Consider the following 14134-nt stretch of genomic DNA (forward strand, 5'->3'; position numbering starts at 1 on the left):
ATTCATGCAGTTTTATTTTACAGCTGGCATTTTAAAATTTTTCATGCAAAAATTGATTTAGGCATCAAAAGAGCTATGCTTTGGCCATCTTGACATCACTTCTAGTCAAATCTTCCCATTTCTGTAAGCACCTGCAAGTAAAGGCTTCCTATTAGTTGTACATCTGCAGAAGTATTAACAGAGGCTAGGAGCTTTGAGCCTTGGAGGCATGATTTCCCATGTTGATTTTAGTTTTGTTTTGGGATCTGTAGAGTTTGAACAAATTTCTAGGGATATTGTGTAGTGGATTGAAAGTGTGCTGTTTGTGGGTTAAGCTCCAAAGGGACTGTCACCTCCCAAATCATCTCAAACCCTCTTACATGTCTCAGTTTCTGTCTAACACAGCTGCGAGGACTCAGAGTGCTACATAACCAACATCTGTGTGCACGTCCCTGGAAGAGTCAATTATTTAATTGAGTTGGACTTCTTTATGGGGCTCCTGCAAATCATGAGGAATGCCCTCTGACACCTCTGCAGAGATTCTTAAGAATGCCCAAGATTTGAGCTGGAGGGAGGAAATGCCCCTTATCTTCAGAAGTGAACAAATTCGGGCTCCCATTTATCCAGCAAAAGGTTTGATTTGGGCCCTTGGAAAGCAACTGCAATTGAAAAGCCGAAGTTAAAAACCAGCCATCCAGTGTTTATCTCCTCCTGTCCTCAATTACCTCACCCCTTACCCTTTAACTCCACCTCGAGGGTTTTAAAGAAGATATGAAGGAAGGGAGAAAGGGGAAGAAAGGAAGTCCTTCCAGCCCAAAGGCAAGGACCTCTCCGTCCGAACGAGGACCCTACAGGAAGGAGTTGCGGGAAAAGGCCCTGGCGATTCTACGGTGTTCCTGGGCGTATGGACGTTGACTTGCAGCCGGTGGGGTGCCTCGTGCCAGCCTCCCCCTCCACGACCAACTTCTCCTATCACGGGAGCCTTCCAATGCTCCCTGACAGCTCTTAGATGCTTGTCCCATGCCCGCTGGTGTGGCAATCTGCAGACACGAGAAAACCCCTTGGCTGAACGAAAAGGTGGAAGGAGGAGGGAAACACGGTCAGATCCTCAAGCCACGGCAGAGGGGACGACTGGCTTACCAGTGACGAGACAACCTGAGTCACCGCACCAAAGATGTTACCAGTGATGTTGGCTGCGAAACGGGACCAGTTGTTATCATCAAAGTTGAAAGTTATGGGGGCAATAGAAGGACCCTTGCTGCTTAGGAGAGGGAAGGACAAGGGTAACCCCCTGCGGGTGGGGGTGAAGAGGGGAAAGGGAAGGCACAGGGTTGCCATCTGGAGGTTCTATCTGGGGTGCCAGAAAATGTTACCAGAAAGGGGACCTGGCCCTGAGCGGGTCTGCCTTGGCTGGCAGGTAGTATGTGGGTGATTTTTAGAGGAAGTTTATTGAAGCTGGGGACAGTGAAACAAGGAAGGACCTAGGATAGAAGAAGCAGCAGGAGAGAGACTAGGTGGGGAAATGAACCTCGCCTGGGCTGCTTTGGCTCACTAAGCAGTCAGAGAAAAGGGGGTTTGGGAGCAGGTTCAGGGGGTCGACTCAGGACAAACTGCCACTGCCCATTGCTTCATTGCTCCCTGGTTGCAAGCCTCATTGGGGTCCCTTAAAGTTTAGGAGATGCCCGGCCGGGCATGGCTCAGCAGTTGAGCATCAACCTAGGATCCAGGAGATCTTGGTTCAATTTTCCACCAAGGCACATTCCCTGGGTTGCAGGCTCGATCCCCAGTAAGGGGCGTGCAGAAGGCAGCTGATCGATCAATAACTCTCATCATTGATGTTTCTATCTCTCTTCCCCTCTCTGAAATCAATAAAGATATATATTTAAAAAAATTTTTTTACATGTTTAGGAGATACGTGCCCGTGGGGGAAAAAAGGGGGAGGTAAAGGCTTTTGTTTTGAGGGTGTTTAAAGGCTGGAAGTTTAGGAGAAGTCTTGGGTGTATGTGCTAAATTCCAGGCCTTCATGGGGACATTCCCAGGTTTGCGACTGCGGAGGTTCTCTGCCACCCAAAAACTCTGGCCCCTTCCCTCATCGTTTTCCCCCTCTTTTATTTAGAGATTAGAAGCTCATTTGTCTTAAATTAGAGCCCCTGTTTGCTTTCCACACACCAAGCCCACCTGTGCACCCCATATGTTCAGGGCACCCCGAGGCTCCGGGAGGCTGCCTCTTGCTCTGTAGGGGCTCTCGCCAGGGGCAGTAATTGGTCTGTGCTGTAAGCAGTATTCAAGATTGAATTCCAAGACTGTTACCTCGCTTTCCTTGGGTCTCATTAGCCTACTGGGGTGTGCAAATGGGGCCACTGTGGGGAAAGTGACACCACTTAGGCTTTCTCGCCCTTCCTCAGGCCAAGTCCTCAGTTATGTAAACATGATACAGCATAGTCATAGCAGACATCACGTTAGCTGACCAATGTCTGACCCATCCTTGGCCGAGAGCCACTATTGTTCTGGCTCCTATGAGATGGGCCAGGGGCTTTCTGAGGCTCGGTTTGTCCCCTGGGGTGCAGTTTGTCCCCATTGTATGCCCAGCCAGCCGCCACCAGGAAGAAGAGTATGGGTTTGTCTGTCCTGTACGTTTGGTCTGCCGCAGCAGAGTCCAGTCATGTCTCACTCTCCTTCGGCTCCACAGCTTCCTTCAGACTGTCCCGATCTAGTGTGAACCTCCCTGACCTCGACTGTCCCCATTACAGCCACCTTAAGGTAATAACCCAACTTCAGTGACTCTTCCGCACCCCTGCGAAGTCCCCTTCTCTGCCCAAATATTTCCAGTGGTCAGAGGGAAGTCTCACATGTGCTTGAAGGGGACCAAAATTTTGCCACTCCAAAATGTGCCTTTGGGGTGGGTATTGGTTTTAAGAAACAAAAGACTCAGAAAGAACCTTTGGACCTTCCCTTTCTGCCTAAAGAAATTCAGATAGAAAAACAAGCCCGGGGAGCGGTTATCAGCACACTCACCTCAGCCTATCTGAATGAGGTGTGGACTCCCCTCCGTGTCCCATGGTTTCTGGGGGGCTCAGCAAGAATTTGTTTACCACATTTTACTCACCTACCTGTGAATTGACTGCCTTCCCTTTGAAATCCCAGACGGGGCGCCCCCCCTCCTTTGTCCAAATGGCATATAAACCTCAACCCAATGCGTCTTCAGGCCTCATATCTTATAGCTCCCTTGCATGGGCATCCACAATAAATTTTCTCCTGTTAATCTGTCTCATGTTAATTTGTTAGTCCAGCTAGAAGAACTTAGAAGTGGGAGGAAAGTTATTTTTTGGGGCGCACACACTCATAAACCCAGTCGCCAGGAATACTGTAGCTTGTCTCCATCTCCATCTGACTGCCACCCTGACCTGGAGCCTTTAAGGGACCCACTGGATGGGGTGTCCATGCCCAGTGGGACTGCCTTTCCCTCCTTCGTGTTCTCCCTCAGTGCAGGGTCCCAGGGTCCCTCCTGCCTGGGATGGAGGTCAGAACTGGACCAGGCACGGAGCAAACAATTCACTCCCTGCTCTAGTCAACACATTCCCTGACCCCTTCTGTGTAGCCACAGGAGTGTACGGCCTGACGCGAGACACACACACACAGATATAAGGTCGAGCCTGTCGTCGGGCAGGCTGCCGCTTCTGCTTGGGTGAATTGGGGGTGGAAACCTGCCAGCTCTCAAGCAAAGAGAGGCCGGCAGCCTGCCCCACCGTGAGGGCTGCTCCTGAACCCTCCGTGGGTCTCCCGCCGCCTGCTGTGGGACATTAACCCTGGCGGGGCTAGCAGGCTGTGACTTCTTTCATACTCAGTGACAAAGGAAAACACAAGTGGTGTCTCCGGAAGAGCTTTCTTCTTCCCCCTCCCCCACTCCCTGCAGCTGGAGTGGGGGGTGAAGACAGGCCAGGCGGCGGCCACCTCAGGAATGTAAGTGGAGGCCAAGGGGTTGCCGGTCCTGGAAGGGGGACAGGCTGGTGCGGACTTGGGGAGCTGGATGGCTTTGAGAGAGGGGAAAGGAAGGAGGACTTGTGGAGGGGCAGGTGGGCAGGCAAGGTTGAGGAAGTGTGGGAGGAACTGAGGGAGTCGTGCAGGGGCGCTCTCTGTGGGTCTAGGGGGCCCCAAGCCGAGGTAGCCCAAAGCCCTGGGAAATGGGAGCCTGGCAGGGGTGCCGGGCATCCCTAGAGACTTGCAAACCTTGGGGTTTTCTGTGAGGGTGAGAAGGGCTCAGCTCCTAGATGGTACTGAAGAAGTGTTCTTGCCTCACTCGCTGTAGGTGAGGAGAGGAACTTGTGAAGGACGTTTGGTGAACAAACAGGGGCGCTGAGCCCCGAGCCCGCTTCAGCCTGACCTGGGTCTTCCCAGCACAGCCCCTCCAGCTGCACAGCCCAGACTCCTGGCCGAGGCTCCGGTGCATCTGACGGTCGGCAGGGTGAACACCAGCCAGGAAGTCTAGCTTCCTGTCCAGTAAAAACAGATATAACTTATTTTTTTTACCATTAGAATTTCAGATTTCCTTTTTTATTTGCTTACTTTCTGGTTGGTTCTGCTGTTTAGAATACAAAAACTTTCAGTCCCTCCCTCTGTTAAATGTCTATTGATCCAAAATCATACACTAGGAAACATTAAGAGAAGATGCTACTTAATGGGACCATGTGATTCTTTTATCAAGTGAGAGGTTCTTTCACAATTTGAAAATGTCACCCTGTTTGCAAGCAGAATGTTCCAGAGCTGAAGTTATAAAGTCAGTCCAATAATTTAAAGTCCAATCTCATTATGGGGAGGAGAGATCTGTGCAGAAAAGTTTTCTCCCCCACCTCCCACCCCAACCCCTTCTTCTCAGGCCAGGGTTTGCAGGGGTAGTGGGTCAAGCCTCTCTCACGGCAGGAGCCCTGCTGAGACTGGAGGGTGCCTGCAGGGGACCGGCACACTGCACCTGGCCCTGATCATGGGCCTGTCAAGTTGACAGGCAACTCTGTCAGGGAAGGTGGAGCCCCATTTTGCAGGGACAGCTGACGGTCACATGGCTGTGCAGCCGACTATTTCTTTGTGAATGAGGGACCGTGAGCAGCACCGAGAACGATGTGGGCCCCTTTGTCTGAGTCACCGTGGCCCTCACCAGGGGCCATGGGTTCCCTGGAGTTTAGGAGAGACATGCAGGAGAGGTCCCTCAACACTCTCCCCAGACGACTGTTTGAGAGATGGGGGTGTAATTTATGGGGGTGTAGATGGGGGCACGATGCTTAAAATTAGGCCACTGGGAATCTCAGGTTGTCATCTTTGGTGGTCTGTGCAGAGAGCATAGTGGTGGAATTCAGCATTTGTGTGAGCCTCCTTTGATTAAAACATTATCAGCCCCTCTTACCCCAACCTCTGATCTTTTAGGCCACCCCACCCCAGGTGGCCCCAGGTCTGAGTCCAGTACCGCAAGTCTGCTGTTTATATTGAGGTTCGCTCCACACAGGGGTGAGAGCTGGGAAGTTCATGGGGAAGGTCAAGGCACCCAGCAGGTACGATCTCACCGGTTTTCCACTCGCCTGCCACTTCTGGGTTCCTGGTATGAATTTGAATTAAAATTAGAAGCAGATAAAAAGTAGCCTCATGACTGGCCCCCTGCCCCTAATCTCACTTCCCCTCACACCAGCCGTTACAGCATTATGCAGACCTGATCTGCCAGCCTCAATTTTTAAAAAGGCTTTCCAGAACCTACCGGATAAGATCCAAACCGCTTGGTGTGGCAGGCAAGTTCCTTCAAGTAAGCCTGTCCAAACTCATGAAAACCTTTTATAAAAGACAGTTTTGGTGCTCACAAAACAACCATTCCTACTTCCTTGCTGGGAGAGCTTTTACAAATTCTATTTATTGTCCCAGTGCTGCGGGTTGCAGATCAGAGGAGGAGGGGCCTCACAGCCCCAGGCTGGTCTTAGCCTGCAGGGAGCACAGCTTCTGCTCCTCTCCGGAGATGGATTTGGGACTGTCCTGGGGAAAGGTGAAGGGACTCTTCTGCAAAAGGCTGCCTGCCCCTGACATATGGCTGAGTGTGGTGTGTGCAGCTGCGATGCTGAGGTCTGTGAGCACGAACCCCAGCACACTGAGGAAGGGGGAGCACAGTGATGGGAAAGCTGGGTCCTCGATGACATTGTCAAGTCACCAAATTAATCTGGAACCTTCCAAAGTTTTTGTTTAAATTCTTCTGATACTTGCTCTGGCTACGTGGCTCAGTTGGTTGGAATGTCGTTTTATACACAGAAAGGTTGTGGGTTTGACTCTGGTCAGGGCACCTAAGGGAGGCAACCTATCAATGTTCTCTCTTACATCGATGTTTCTCTCTCTCTTCCACTCTCTCTGAAAAGCAATGGAAAAAATATCCTCGGGTGAAGATTAAAAAAAAAAAATAACCACAACCCATTATCACATCTCAAAATATCAACATTAGTTCCTTCATAATATCATTAAATGTCCAGTCAGGGTTAGAGGGTTAATTTCCTCTGTTCTGATTATTTTACATGCACATATAAACAGTTTCTTGGAAAATCAGGATCCAAATAAGATCCATATTTTGCAATTGGTTGATATGCCTCAAGTTTCTTTTAAAAATTATTTTTTATTTACCCCATGTTCTACTTTACACTATGCTTTTCCAGTTTAGCTAGGAAAGCTTCTTCTCAGCATTCCTCATGGAATGAGAGTTCGAAGGGCAGGACCCCATGCATGCCCAAGCAAGGGCAGAGAGCACAGGCTTCCAATGTGTAGACAGTAATCTGCAGGTTGCAACAAGCAAAGCCTTCCTCTAGGAGAAATGGAAAGGACCTGCGAAGTCTTCTGAACACAAAAGAGAAGATGTTGCCCAGCCGGCATGGCTCAGGGGTTGAGTATCGACTTATGATTCAGGAGATAGAGGTTTGATTCCTGGTCGAGGCACATGCCTGTGTTGGGGGCTTGACCCCTAGTAGGGGACGTGCAGGAGGCAGCCGATCCATGACTCTCTCATCATTGATGTTTCTCTCTCTCTTTCTCTCTCTCTCTCTCTGAAATCAATGAAGACATATTTTTTTTTTTAAAAAAGAGGTGTTTTCTTTAGCTTTTTAAAAAAATCACAGTGCCTCTAACTATACTTCAGTTTCCTCAACTCCCTAATTTTGCCAGTCCATTTATGGGGGAAAGTGTTCCCCATCAAAAGCTAACCTAGATTTGTGGTGTGAGTGTAAACTGGTCAATTTCTATGGAAGGCAACTGGCTAAGTCTATAAAAATCACAAAGTCCCTTTCACTCAGCAAGGATATCTGTTAGGCAAAATAGCTAGCTTCTAGGGCAGGAGGAGGGAAAGGGGGGTGATCTTACCCACTGAACAAAGAAGTCAGCAGTCACGGACTTGCCAAGTAAAATCACCAGATGTTCTCATAATTCAGCTCTTCGTCTAATGATGTTGACACCAAGAAAGTGCCTTCCATTTAGGGTGTCATATGGACTTCATCCTGACAGTGGAGTTGGGCTCATCCTCACTTGCAAGAGTGCAATTGGGAGCATTTGAAGCCGGTTTTGATGAGTCTCCTGGCTCAGCTTGTTAGTGCTCTCTTCGGGGTCTGGCTCACTCTTTGGACCTTGCTGATGGCTGAGGCCTCCGCGTGGAGTGCCTAGAGCCTCTGTAAGCAGTTGGCTTATATGTGAAGTGAAAGCTGGACCGTGGTCACGTTGCAAAGGCCCAGGAAGCCCAAATCTTGGCAAAAGCTCTTTTAGCAATATTTTAGCTCGGTTGCAGGCTCATCCCCGCCCCTGAGCCTTTCTGTCCTAGTGGGGAAGGCGTCAACCCACCCCGTAAAGGAGTCTAGAAAGACCATAGGTATTTGAATCCTTGACGTAAAGGCATCTGAGTGCAGTCCGGCTGCCAGTGCTCCCTGGGTAAGCCCCTCTCCTTTGTATTGATTCAGCGAAGGGAGGGGGCTGTTTTGGCCCTGCACGCAGAGGACAGCCTTGACTCATTCGTCTGACCGCTTTTTGCAGCCCTTTCCCAGTAAATGGATGTGAAGAGAGTTGCATTAGTTTGCCTTTACCCAAGTGGCAGGAGTCACGTGCGCCTTTAACAACTTTCCACTGGATATTTTGGGGAAGGTGTATGGGGCGTGACGCAAGCTCTTTCAGTACTGACATCAAACAACAGCCGAGCTATGCTGGCAGGGAAAGGGCAGGGGGGAGTGTGTCTGTGTGTCTGTGTGTCTTGTGACTCTGCATGTGTGTGAGTAGAAGGGTTGGGGGAACCACGGGTCCCTGCCTCTGGGAAAGGGACAAGGATGGCCTCACTGTAAGCACTTTTAGACCTTTTACATTTGAACTGTGGGAATGTACTACCTATTGAAAACAAATTAAATAATCTAAATATAAAATGAGGGGTTGGAGGGACCCTTTTCAGAACTAGCATGGCATGGCCTCCCTCCACGCGGCCTGCAGGATGCCTCTCTGCCCTGGGCCCTCTGCTGGCCCTCCCACTTCTCCAGCGCAGCCGTTGGGACACGAGGGCCCCTCGGTGCTCAGCTGGGCCTGCTCTTATTCTGACCTGCGGCCGCCTCCCAGTCCTCCCTGTGGGCCCTGTGTTGGCAGCACTTTGCCCTTACTTTGTTTATTTATTTATTCCATCGAGCCCCTCCCCCAAGTCTATTTCCCTCTTCACCCGGCAGCCATTCTAACATGCTCCCGTCTCCCCTTTTGCTGGAATGCATTTGTGTAAACTCTACTGCTGTTTGTGTGCAGTGGACCCTTAAATAAACCATATCAAAACAGTGTCATGTTCGAATTCTCATTCTCTGTTTTTACTCTGACATTCAGTGCTATGTTTTTAAGACCCATCAGTATTGCTGTCTTAGAGGATTGAACCTAACCCTTGCATGATTTATAAGCCCATTCATTCATTTATTTGAGCAACAACCGTTTATTGAGCACTCCCTGTGTGCCAGCGCTACGGACAGAGGCTGAGAGGTGCCAGAGCCCATGGGGCAGCGCAGAGGAGCACTGGCCTGGCCACGCAGCAGATGAGGCTGCAGGGTCCGCAGGCGCTGTGTAGGTCACGGTGGGGAATTTTATCTCCATTCTAGGAGACCAGAGAGAAACATCAAAGAGTTTAATCAGGGAGTAGCGTGATCAGAGGTTCATTTTGAAAAAGTTCCTCTGTCTGCACTGGGAAGGACAAGTCGGAGTGGCCCAGGGGGCCTGGGTTTCCTCAGGCAAGAGAGCATGTGCACTAGGAGGGTGGGCGGAGAGGTGGAAAGACATTTCCATTTTGAGAAATGATTAGGGAATAAAATCCACAGAAACTGGGGATGGGTTGGATGTGGGTACAAAGGAGAGAAAGAGGTGTCAAGGCAGATGCTAAGAAACCGGGCTTGTTTAGTTGCATGGTGATGGGAAATTTTCTGAGAAAGAGCCCCAGAAGAGGTCCAGTTTGGGCAGCAGAGAGAAGAGGTAGGGTTTTGATGTGTAAATTATTTTTAAAACTTCAAGAATAACAAATTATTACTTTGTCTGTGTGTGTGTGTATATATACATATATGAAGAATTGTTTATTGAGTTAAGCTATGAACTTTTGAGGTAATTTGTTACATAGCGATAGCTAACTAATACAGTGGATTTTTACCAAATGTGAAGGTTTTGTTGGATAAAGTAGGACTTAAAATATACATTATGTGGAATACACTGGGTCTCATCTAGTGGGCCTCTGCTGTCACTTCAACAAAATCAGGAGTCACTCACCAAAGCCGATGAAATTTATGTCCGAGAGGCCTGCAAAGACATTCCAGGCCTCCTAAGGTGCTGTGGACAAAGGCCACAAGCAGTAATCGCGAGTAGGAAGGGCACCCAGGGAGCCGTAGCCGTGAGCGCTCAGCTGAGTCCAGGAACTCCGAGGAAGAACCCTGGGCGTGGAGAGGCGGGGACCGATGTCCACGACAACGGGAACCCCCAGGGTCCAGATGGTCTCTGACATAGAAGCACCATCAAGCGGCCTCTGTGAATCACAGGCCTTTGTGACGGTCAGAGGAAATAATGTAGAAGGGGGTTTGGGAGCACAAAAGCACCGTGCAGATGCATCCGCCAGGAAAAGTCAGGTTTTGTGGGCTCAGGGTTTGCTGTGCTTGTGCTGTGGTCCATTCCGGGTGCCTGAGGCTCTGGCCCTGTCCCCTGCCCCCAGGACCCAGTGGAGTCACGCAGGACCACACACTGGCCTTGGGAGCTACTTCCTGGAGGTAACACGGGCACTTCTGCTCACATTTCTCTGGCGAGAGCGGGTCGAGGGGCCAACCTGGCAGGAAGTGTGCAAGCACCATCCACCTGTTTCTGCTCCTTCCTTCCCGAGGTTCCAAGATTCCGGATTTTATCATCTCGTTTTTGTTTTAATGACTCGTTTTAGTCATTCTTTTAGGGTAGGTGCGCTGGTGGCAAGGCTTCTCAATTTCCTTCCTCTAAGAACATCTTGATTTCCTCCTCATTCGGGAAGGATGTCTGCAGCGAATGTGGGAATGCGGTGCGGGCTGACAGCGCCCACGCCCTCTGCTGCCAGGCTCTGTCATTTGAACTGTTCCCCCTACAGGTGCTGTGCCACTTCTGCTGCTTCCAGGTTCCTTGGCTTTGGTTTCAGGGCTGTTGTTCTGACGGGTCTTGATGAGGATTGGTTTGAGTTCATTGTTTCTGGTTTGCTCAGCCTCTTGAATCTGTAGGTTTGTGTCTTTTGCCAAATTTAGGAAATTTTCATCCATTGTTTCTTCAAATTCTTTTTTAGTTCTACTTTGGTTTTCCTCTCCTTCTAAGACCCCAGTGACACAAAAGCTAGATCTTTCATTATAATCAGTCCTCTCCATTTTGCTGTTGAGCCCATCCAGTGGACTTTTAATTTTTTTATATGTTTTTATTGATTTCAGACAGAGGAAAGGCGAAGGAGAGATAGAAACATCAATGATGAGAGAGAGTCATTGATGGGCTGCCTTCTGCACACCCCCCACCAGGGATGGAGCCTGCAACCTGGGCATGTGCCCTGACTGGAAATTGAACCGTGACCTCCGGGTTCATGGGTCAACAACCACTGAGCCATGCCAGCTGGGCTTAATTATTATCTTTTTAATTTAACTATTGGGATTATCTCTTTTAAAAATGTTTTTGACATTTAGAGAGAGAGGGAGAGGGAGAGAGAGAAAAACATTGATGTGAGAGAGAAACATCAATTGGTTACCTCCTGCCCACACTCAACCAGGGATCGAACTCACAAAGTGGGTGTGTGCCCTGACCAGGAATCTAACGGACAACCTTTTGGTGCATGGGACGGCGCTCAGGCAACTGAGCCACACCGGCCAGGGCAGGCACTTTTAATTTTTGTCATGATATTTTTCAGTTCTAAAAAAAGAGCCCTGTGGTGTGAGGCTGTTTACTGATGGGCAGCGATGAGAATCTGGGGTCCTCATTGTCTTCTTGGATCCCACTCCAGGAAGGGACAGGAAGCACTCTGGGGCCTCTATAGGGCCAGGTGTCAGAGGAAGTCCAGGTTCCTCACTCAGTCCTTGCTGATTGGGGTGGGGATGTAGCTGCTTTTTAAAAAAAAAAAAATTTAAAATTTATCCTAGCAACTGCTTTTTCTTTTTCTTGTTCAAAATATTACAGATGTCCCTTATTCTCCCCATTGACCACTTCTACTCCGCCCTGCCCCCTCCCCAGTTCCTCACCACACAATAGTCTGTGTCCTTCAGTTATGCATATATATAGCTGCTTTTTCCCCCATCTCTCAGTTTATTGTCTTGCTAGGTTCAAATGATTTTTTAAAAATATGGTTAAAGCTCATTAAAATTAATATGCAGAAAAGTACAAAGTATAAACTAAAATTTCTTTTCCTTTCTCATTCATAGGCCTTGGTGATTCCCTGCAGGAATTGTTCTGCAGCAATGGCTCCGGGTGTTAGTCCAGTGGAATCAGACTGACCTGGGTTCAGCAACCTTGGCAAGGAAAGAATTCAGAGCCAAGACTCAAAATATAAGAAAACATTTATTTGGTAAAATTACAGAGGTGGAGGAAGTGATTCCTAGGAGAAATGGGCTTAGGAAACAAGTCATAGAGGCAAAGGAAGGGCCCTTGGTGTTTGGGAGTGAGGAAGCTCATGGTAATGTGTCTGAGGGGAGGGGGCGGGAAAAGTGTGGGTGTGCTCTTGGGAGGGAGAGCCCTGAGTCCTCTGTCCTAAGGATTTTAAAAGTGGAGATTTTAGGGGAGGTTCCAGGGGAAGATCTTAATAGAATATTCATCAGCTTTACAGGTGTGTCCTTTTAGCGTTGTGGTGTCCACTGATTGATTGGTCAGCACCAGGGCAGGGGGTCATTATCCAATGCAACTGGCTCTGAGGTTAGCTGTGGGGTCAACTGTCTAGTTTCACTGCTTTTCTGGACCTGGAGCTAAAATACAACTGAGGCCTAGGGAGGACAGTCAGGGGTACAAACCACATGGCTCGCGATATGCTGGGGGAGAAAAGACCACCCTGGGGGCAACGTCCCACCCTACAATTGTCCGTTGCTAGGTACTGAGTCTCAGTACCTGGCCCATCGTTCTTGCTCTGCTCATGTCTGTCTGTCTACCACACAAGGACTATAAAGGAAGGGATAGCATTTATTACAGACCCCGAGAATTGAGAAAATAATGATGGCTGAGACCCTCCAGTCTAGTTTTGGTTTTGGAGTCAAAAGGACTCAGGTTTGAACTCTAGATCTGCTAGTTGCTGTGTATTTACCTGTGGGCAAGTGACTTGACTTCTCTAACCCTCAGTTTCTGCTCCTGTAAAAGTGGGCATAATTCAAAATGCCACCTCACAGACCCCCGGTGAGGAACAAATGGGTGACTCAGGAAAGTGCTAAGGGCAGAGCCTGGCAACTAGCAAGGCCAGTAATCGTCATCAGGAAGAGACCAAAGGCTGCTGAGAATGCCACAGGCACTTGGCAAATAACTATAGAAAAGGGAAAGTGAAGATTCTAAAATTCTGTCTATAAATTACATTTCTGATGTATGGCTGCTAGGATATTTCACCCTAACGAGCCCTGCAGCTACCCTACGGTTCCACGGGCCTTTCTCAGCTCCCGCTGGGCCAGCCTCCTGGGGGCCCTTCACCACCCTTCCACACCGACTTCAACCCCTCCCTCCAGGCCTCGGCCTTGCAGTAGTGCTGTTGGTCACCTGTGCAGCGAGCGCCCCCCAGTGTCTTTCCTGTTCACTGCAGGGACTGTGAGGCCAACAAAAGACTGATGAAAGGTGGGGTTTCCAAAAGGGGGGCAGGACTGAACTCAAGAGGCCCAGGTGAGCATCCAGGCCAGCCCCACAGAGGTCGTTCTGTCCCCACCCCCACCCCCTTTGGAAGAGTAAGGTGAAGGATCTAGGTGAAGTCCTGGGTGGGAAACAGCAACTTGCTATAGATCTAAGGCAAGTTACAGCCTCTCTGGACTTGGTTCCCTTTTTATGAAGAGCTCTGCCCCACCCACCTCAGAGGCCCCCAAAAGATGACACCAGGAAAATACCTAGCATGCGCACCACTTTCCTGCAGGAGCTCACCATTTCTTCATGGCATTCCTGGCTGGGGCTGGGGCTGTGCACGTGGGGTGTGGACAGGACTGAGGTGGACTAAGCCCTCCCACCCCCTCAGCCTTGCTCTGCACTGTGTCCCCGACACTGCTGCCAGAAACCACTTTTAAAATAACACAAGCCTACTCACACACTTTCCCTGCTCAAACCTCAAGCTCTTCCTCCTCACCTTCGAATAAGCTCACCTGGCCGTTTTGGGTTTACTCACCTGGACAGACCCTGTATCCAGTCACATAGCCACGTTCACGCCGCCCTGCTGTTGCTTCCGCAGTCCCTCAGTGCTTACAGCCAGGAATGGCCTTGCCTCATCTCTGCAAATCTCTGTCTGACTTAGGGCCCAGTTCAAGCTCTGACTTTTCCATGACGTCTTCAGCAATCTCGCCTTCCACACTGCTCTGGAGGGCTTGGGTTTCACAGCCCCTTCTAGTTCTGACTTCAGCACGGGTCATGCTGTACTCTGCGATTATAGAAGTATACATACACACATGTGCACACACATACAATAGCGACTGAAAAGTAATGTCAACTAGGTGTT

This window comes from Miniopterus schreibersii (genome assembly GCF_964146895.1).
Source record: "Miniopterus schreibersii genome assembly, chromosome: 6".
Lineage (NCBI taxonomy): Eukaryota > Metazoa > Chordata > Mammalia > Chiroptera > Miniopteridae > Miniopterus > Miniopterus schreibersii.